This window comes from Lolium perenne, chromosome 3, assembly GCF_019359855.2.
Source record: "Lolium perenne isolate Kyuss_39 chromosome 3, Kyuss_2.0, whole genome shotgun sequence".
Lineage (NCBI taxonomy): Eukaryota > Viridiplantae > Streptophyta > Magnoliopsida > Poales > Poaceae > Lolium > Lolium perenne.
In genome coordinates, this window is record NC_067246.2 from 149,789,539 (window position 1) to 149,797,916 (window position 8,378).

The 8,378-nt window shown below is 45.3% G+C and overlaps 2 long non-coding RNA genes across 18 annotated transcripts; both read left to right on the plus strand.

The window, feature by feature from the left end:
* Positions 1-1,488: 1,488 nt before the first annotated feature.
* LOC127326927 (uncharacterized) lies at positions 1,489-4,865 on the plus strand. 17 transcript variants are annotated; one of them, XR_007868220.2, is made up of 6 exons: positions 1,489-2,070; positions 2,369-3,602; positions 3,696-3,781; positions 3,910-3,983; positions 4,228-4,376; positions 4,782-4,865. It is a non-coding gene; the product is annotated as an uncharacterized lncRNA (long non-coding RNA). The 17 variants fall into 17 exon arrangements; XR_007868228.2 differs by having other exon boundaries at positions 2,369-3,089; positions 3,515-3,602; positions 3,696-3,983; XR_007868229.2 differs by having other exon boundaries at positions 2,369-3,089; positions 3,518-3,602; positions 3,696-3,983.
* Positions 4,866-6,765, plus strand: LOC139838496 (uncharacterized). Its single transcript, XR_011755495.1, has 2 exons — positions 4,866-5,177; positions 5,999-6,765. It is a non-coding gene; the product is annotated as an uncharacterized lncRNA (long non-coding RNA).
* Positions 6,766-8,378: the final 1,613 nt, after the last annotated feature.

Below are 8,378 nucleotides of genomic sequence, written 5' to 3' on the forward strand. Positions count from 1 at the left end.
CTTTCGACCAAGTCATAGCGGGGAACCGGACGACAGCAAATCTCTGCTGGAGGACACCAAATGCACGCTCGACGTCTTTTCGGCAAGCTTCTTCTTTCTTGACAAACTCGCAAAGTTTGGGGGTGCTAGGGTTGGAGATAGTCTTCACAAATGTTGCCCACTTTGGATAGATACCGTCTGCAAGGTAGTATCCTTTGTTGTAGTGCCGACCATTGATCACATAGTCCACCGGGGGAGCATGACCCTCAACAAGCTTGGAAAAAACCGGGGAGCAGTTTAGGACGTTGATGTCATTGTTGGATCCAGGCATACCAAAGAAAGAGTGCCAAATCCAGAGATCATGGGTAGCCACCGCTTCAAGTATCACAAAGTGCAGCCTTTTTTGTGACCCTTGTAAATTCCCCGCCACGCAAACGGACGCTTCTTCCATTGCCAATGCATGCGATCAATGCTTCCAAGCATCCTGGAAAACCCCTAGCTTCATTGGTTGCAAGGATCCTCCGAGTGTCTTCGACAGTGGGTGATCTCAAGTAGTAGTCCCCGAACACCGCTATGACGGCCCCGCGTAACCGGTAGAAACATTCAAGGGCGGTGGACTCCGCCATCCGAAGATAGTCATCCGCAGGTATCACCGGGAGCTCCATACGCCAAGATCCTCATAGCCACCGTGCACTTCGCAGTGACGAAAATCCAACCAAACCAAGTGCAATCCGCCTTGCATCCGAAGTAGGGATCAAAGTCTCGGATGGCATACACAATTTGCGTAAATAGCTTTCGCTCATCCCGAAACGACGCCGGAAAACACTCTCACCGTGCAATGGATTGTCTGCGAAGTAGTCGGCGTACAACATGCAGTAGCCCTCCATTCGCTGTCTCGGCTTGCACTTCCGGCGACCTGGTGCCGACCCACCACGTCGACCAGTTGCCAGTCCGGCGTACATGCTTGCCAAGCAACCGAGGATCATCATGCGCTCGTCGTCTTGGGCGGCTGCTGCCATCTCTTCTTGCATAAGCTCGACGAACATCTGCTCCTCCTCTTCGTCCGAGTCCATGGCCGACGAGGCAAATGGACGAACACCTGACGGGCGTGGTCGAGGCAACCCGAGCCGCGAGCGACGAGGAGCCGGCCAAAGTCGGAGAACAGGCCGGCGGAAGAGCAGCCAGATAGGCCGTCGTCGAAAGGCGGCGGAATCTGGGCAACAAGCCGGTGGGGTGGTGCCGGCGGCGAGAGAGATACGAGGGGTGGGGGAGATTTTGAGCGACGTGGCGGTGGGGTTCGTGCGTCGAGTCACCGACAGATCGGGCCCTTCCCCGCTTTTTTACTCGTCCGGAGTCCCCGAGCGCGCCCCGGGGGGCCGGGGATGGCGTGGGCTCGCCGGATGGATGAAGGGCCAAATCCGGACGAAAACGAGGAACCGGGGACGCGTCTGGACCGAATTTCGCCGTCTGGATGGAAAAAACGTCGCTCGGGGGCCTCGTCGGGGGACGAGTGGAGATGCTCTTATCCCGTTCTATTCGTCTGCTCCCCCAAATCCCGTCCTCCTCGGCCACCGCCACCGCTGCTCGTTTGGCTGGCTGCCAACCTCCTCTCCGCCCGTGCTTCTCGCCGCCGGCGACTGCGGCCACCGCTGCACCGCGCGGGTCTCCCCTAGTCCCCGCGCGTGGGTGCTCCTCCCCAATCCCCTCGTTCTCCTACTCTCCCAATCTGGTCACTTCTCTCCTCTCCAGCAATCCCCTTCCTCTATTTCATCTCCGGTTAGCCGCCGTCCATCGCGTCCTCCCTCTCCGGGTCATCAAGGACAAGGACGAGAGCAAGGTCCTCATGGTAGGCAAGCTGGTGTTGCAGCTCGGCTCTAGCATGGCCGCGCTTTCTACGGAGTTCGTCGGCTCCGGCGAGGCATGGACGTGGGCGTCGGGCGCGGTCGACCTCAGCGGTGCGCTGGCCGCGCCGGGGAACACGATGGAGCACGAATTTTCTTCCCTCTTGTGAAATCTCGAGCTAGGGGTTGTGGGGGCAGCAAATTCCTGAGTCCACGCCATGAAATCGAGAGCAGGAGGTGGTGCCTTCTGGTAGGTTTTGATGTGTTTCTCATTCTTCCCCTTTGATTTTTTGCAGCCATGCAGCTCCTTTGCCATGGATTGGTTGAGGTGTGCTTCTGGTTGACCCCTGCAGATTCGATTTTTTTGCTCCTTATTACGTCCCTACTATTCGATTTTGAAGGAATTGCTCCTGTTTCTCTCTCCCTCTCAGATTTTTTCTTCTTGGTATTTTACTCTTCTTCCTACCTGGAAGCGTTTTGGGTCTCTGACCTTTTTTGTTTCTTTTCGATCTCTTCATTACCTCACCGTTTCTTCCAAAAAAAAATAGCAGGTCATTGTCTTCCTGGAGATTACCGCCTTGGACCTGCATCTCGTGGTACTGCTATAGCACCAATTCTACAAGATGTGAGGGCCTTTCTCTGAAATCATGATGGCAACACTCGGTTAAGCTATCCACACAGGTTTAATTTTGCAACATTGACTTTTCCTCAAAATATGTTTTGTTGTTTTGGTGGTGAGCAGACTGAATGTAGTACTCCATTTTGATGAATTGATGTTACCATACTTTTGAGCAGCAGAAATTCTCTCGCTTATCCTGATGGATTTCTTGCACGAGTTGTTGTTACTTGTAGCTTGTTACAAAATACAGATCTGAATCTGATCAAAATATGACCTTTTTCTAAGTTTCCTAATGTGTTTTTAGGAATCAAATCACTTGTTCTGTAAAAGGATAACATCTCCCTTTACTTTTACTATTGTGTATGCTTCTTTTTCTAGCTGGATCGAGCAAGCACAGTAAGAAAAGAAGTTGTATCAAATGCATTCTGCACTAGCAGGTTCATATGTCTGACATGCCTTTTTTCATTAGAACTTGCAAGTGGACATCTAAAAGTTAAATATTCATTATTCTAAAATATTATTACCTTTTTTAGTTCTTTCTTAACCATTACTTCATCTCAGGTTGTATTCAATTCTCTTACACAGGGGCAATCTCTTATTTAGATTGACAATTGAGAAAGCCCGGACTGCAATAAAAGCATGAAATGGAAGTAAGCCATAAATTCCATACATGTAGAAACACTTTGAAGAGCTGTACTTTCTATGAGATTTGATATTTCCAGCGGCATGCTTGAGTTAATTTGTTAATGTGATAGTTTTCTAATCTGAACAGTGCATACTAGATACTTTGCACTGGTTTCCTGCTTTCCCTCACATATGGTCAGAATCTTCACTTGTTAAGCTATTAATGGTCAATTGATGCTGGTTATTATGGATGACATCTTGCACAAATGGAACACTCAGATATATGCAATATTTTGGTTTTACTTTTGTGCTTTCTTTGGAACTGAAACTAATTTACATTTTTATATTATTAAGTTAGGCACATTGGACATTTCTTGGATTATATTGTTACTCATGATTTGCCTTTCCTTTGTTTGAGATTGTTCTTTAACAACATATCTGTTCACATTAGTAGATGTGTCTACGAAAATTGGAGTATGTGGTTCAGATTAGCTGATGATCTTGCCGAGCAGCATGCATCGGTCGTACTTGGAGATAAGGTAAATAAAACTGCACCAAGGCTTGCCCCAATTATTTTGGTTTGATTTATTGGAAAAATCACAAGATAAACATGCTTTCAAATATTAATGCAGTGTTAATTTTTAATATTGCGCATTTGGCATGACGTTTTCTGTCTTCGCGTGACTAACCTTTTTCCAACGGTTATTTAATTTTAAAGGTAAACAATATTATATGCATTCTTGTTTTTTGCTTCTGTTTTTTCTAAATAATGAACTGATCGCTAATGTATATTTTGGATTTTATGTGATAAATCTCACATCTTCAAGTGTTGTCTGATTTTTTTAGAAGCTTTGCAAGTGCCTTTGGCAACTCCTTATGGGTACTTACATGCAATTCACATTCTTCACCGATATGTGAAGGTCAGTGACAATGATTCATTTGGAAAATACAATCTGTGGTAATAATGTATACGGAAGCTCCTCATTTGTTCCGGTGCTCCAATATTTTTATATATTGTCATGGACCAAACTGTAAGGCTTGGTACATACTATACAGCTTAGTCCCAGGAAAACTGCAATACTTCACATTGTTCTGTTGTCCTGGCAATAATTCATATTGCTCTGTAGTCCCGGTAATGATGTTTTGTCAAATGTAATAACGTAGGTGATTTTGGGCTTTGCCAAGTATACAGCTTCGGAGATGAGGAGTGTGGTGCATGGTGCATCAGGTGTGGATGCAGCGATCAAGACCACATGCTCGGCTTAGGGAGCAGCAGCGCGCACATAAACATCAGTTGATGTCAAGGCGCCAAGGTGAGCTTCTCCACGATTGAGGAGAGCATATTCTTGAAGTTTCTATTGCACTTCTTGAGTAGTTTGAACTATATATAATTTTTTAATTTTTGCCCATGAAGTGCTTCATGAATCAATCATATAGTAGGTTTTAACTGCTCTTCATATATTATATCATTATCAGGATACCAGATTCCTTTATTTTGAGCTAAATTTGATTTACCTTTTTGAAATGCTACATCACAAGCATATCTCCATAGTACATTTTTTACCAGTGTATTGATACTATATTTAAATAGTAAAATAATATAGCTCGTGTAAATGTGTAATTCTTTACATCGCTTTCTTTTGTAAATTTGACCATTGGCTGAGCAGCGATGTTAGTACACCATCGATGACCTTCTTCCTACAACTTAATCACAACAGGAAATTAAAATCCTTGATGTAGCTGGAGTGATGTCTTGACGATTGGCTGAGCAGCGAGGTAGAGTTATGGCCGTGAGCAGGGGCGGAGCTGGAGGAAAATATTCCGTGATGCACGCTCAAGCTTGTTGCCTTTGCTAGCTGAATTAATACCTCCCTGATGCATACTTTTCTGCCTAACCTGATGCACTGCCTTAGTTTTAGCTTACAAGTACTAGTAGAAAAAATCTTGGACCCTGATGCATGTGCATCAGGGTAAGCCTAAAGAGATCCGCCCCTGGCCGTGAGGGACCGTTATGTCTCCATGGACATGGTTGGTGTAAGATACTCGACTGCTTTCTCATCCGCCTCAACTTCCAGTTCATGGGTGCCAACGTCGTCTGCACTCTTTACTTGAAGGTTTGTCGCTTTGACCCTTGTTTAATTGGTCTAATGTTTCATAGAAAATGTTTTAGAAAGTTCCTTCTTCAGTGATTTTTATACGTGCAGCTTATAAGGTTCTGGCCATCCGTATTATCTTAGTTTGAGAAAAATATTTAGTATGACACCGAGATACTAAATTTTTGGTTGCAAAATAATTCTGTCAACATGTTTTTCTACTCGCCTTAGGGATTTCTTCCTTCCTTTGTGATTTCATTCTTCTTTTGTCTCCCGGTCAGGAGTCATCATTTTAGTTTGGGCTGTTTTGTCTTCCCGTAGGTTTCAATGTGTTTTTCTTTTGCGCTTATTGTTGACTTTTCTTTCGCTTCTTGCTTGCTCTCAGGTTAGAAATGGCTTATTTGAAGGAGCTTTTAAAATGGTATATTGTTGTTAATGCATCTTTACAGGGATATTATTCTAATTTAGTTTTCTTATTGTCAAATACATGTTAATAAATCACCTGCCCGGTAAAGCACCATTCATGGCGGGCACCGGAAAAAAGATTAGGAAGGAATCTCATCTGTTCAAATGAATTACCATTTTTACACCTAATAATAAAAGTAAAAGGGTTTCTCCCTCGGTCGTCGTTCGTCCAATTCAAAACCGCCCTAAAAGTTGGTACAAATTACCCACCACTGCCACCCGTAAGTTAAAATCTATATCTTTACCTACTAATAAAGGAAGTAAGGTTTCTCCCCAAAATTTTCGTCTGTTTTCTTCTACCCCTGATGTTTATGGAAATTACAAAGACTGCCACCAATCAGTTAAATAACGTTTTGTTTTGTGCTGTTTCCTTGCAGTCCGTTCTCGCGTGTTCCGTGATAACCACTCCATTAATCCTATGGGCAAGATACAGGGGCCCGCGTGGAATAGCTTCGGGCTTGACCGTCGAGGTCGCGGGCGGATCCGGGAGCGGCCGGCTTCGGTCGGATACGGACGAGAAGGAGGAGCACGGTTCCGCGGTGGAGGAGTTCGAGCCGGACGCTGCCGGCGGCGGGGAGGAAATAGAGTTGAACATCAGATAGCTGTAGCGCAACGGAGCAGTCGGCGGGGAGACAAAGATCCGGAGGGGCTTTGGCTGAGGAAGCGCGGCTGTTGGTGGCAGGGGCAAGCAGGGGAGAGAGGGGAGGCCATCGGGTGAGAAGAGTGAGGGAGAGGGAGCCGCGAGCGAGCTGGAGGAGCAGCTCAGGGAGGCGGCCGCTCGGGTCGGGCGTTTCCAGGATGCGCGAGGTAGCGCTTGCGGCTGCCTCCTGCTCACCTCGAGCCCCTGGGGGTCGATTAGCGAATTAGTAGTGAAATTAGCCAATGGGTTACCAGATCTGGGGAACTGGCTACCGGTACTGCCTAGATTTTTTTTCTTGGAGCTTCTCTATTCTTGTGTATTAGCGTCCAGATTTGTACATAGACATGTATTGCTGCAGAATGTTTTTGTAGATTGCTGCAAGCACTTTGGTACAAGAACTCATTCCATTAGTTCTTACAATGTGAAATGGTCAGTGCAAATTGTAAAATAATACATCTCTAATTATGTTCTAGATTGTTGAAAAAAATTCATCCATTATTAAAATGTGTCGGTTTCTTTCATATCTGCAAAATTATACAATCAGTATACCGGAATCGAATCGATCTAGCTTGCGTATGCGTCGACAGCAAAGGAAGACGAAGCAGGTGCTGGAGGAGGAGGCTGAGGCAGATCGGCCGGTGCCGCTTCTTGAGGAGGAGGGAGGGTCAAGGGGCGGCCGGAACTACTTCTTGAAGAGGAGGTCGGGGATGGAGGAAATCACGAACGTGGCGGTCAGACCTCGTGCTGACTGACTTGAGCTTGATGGGGGTGGCGCCGCTCGATCCGGCCGATCTCGGATGGGGGCTCGCGAGAAGAATACATATGCACAGCGTCCACCGCGCTGACATGCCTGCCTATTTGTATGTGTCGCTGCTGATTGCGGAGGAGCCTATTTGTATGTGTCGCTGCTGATTGCGGAGGAGGAGCGGGAGGGAGAAGATGACCATGGAATCTACGATGAGAGTGAGCCAGGAGACAGGGAAATCAGAAAGAGCTACTGCTGCTTGCCATTTTTTCTCGGAGAGTGCATTGAGATAGAGAAGGATTGGGGAATCGGCCAGCATGAGATTTTGTTTCCTGCAGCCCAGCCACCGATAGCCTAGGCAAACTTCCTAACATGAGGGTAGTGAGTGGCAGCATGGCGGTGAGTTCTTTTGAGATCTCAACCGATTGAGAATTGGCTTGAGGACCCCTTAGAGTATTGCAAATTGGATGCTCTGCACTGATTGGTTGATGGTACATCAGCTCAGTACGCAGGCCTCTTCTCTTTTAATCTCCATGTTTTTTAGTTCTAACACATGCTATTGGTATTGCTGTTTTTTAAATGTAATATTTGGTATTGCTGATGTTTGTGAATCTGGGTGGTGTTTTATTTTCTACAACACCTTTTATGAGAAACACAAAAAGAGGAATGGTTTTGTTAAAAGAATCAAAAATTAGGTATAGCAGTTATTTTTAAATCTTTTTTCGGGAAAACTATGGATACAGATACAACTACAGAGACTACGGATATGAGCAGATAACATACTCTCTCAGTTCCAAGAAAAGTTGTTCAACTTTTTATAGGTCCAGATATATCTATAACAATGTATCTATATACATCCGTATTTAGACAAACTTGAGCAGATCTTTTTGAAATTATTATTGTTGGTTGTTGTATTTCCCATAAAATAATACATAAAATTCAATCCGCCGCAACGCGCGGGCATTTTTCCTAGTTTTTAATAAAGCATCGCCTGCGCCCATTGTTATCGAATCCCATACTTGATTGTTTGAACTGCAATGGAAATTTTGTTGTATTCTAATGTCAGATCAAATCGCCCCCATCAACACCTATATTCCAGTGCATTTGGTGCTTCACTGGTCTTTTTAATTTTGATGTGAGATTTGAATTTGTTTGTGATTTTCAGCCGCACACATTGAAAGACTTACATGTCCGGGTCCTGCTTGCTCTTATCTCCAGCTACGGCCGCAGCTATGGCGGTCTCATCACCATATGTTTTACCAGGTACAGTTTGTGCTTGCTTTTCTCATTTTTCTTTATGTATATACCTATGAATATTTGCTCAAGAGGAACTTGCAGAACTCTCTCTCTCTCTCTCCCCATAAATCACTAA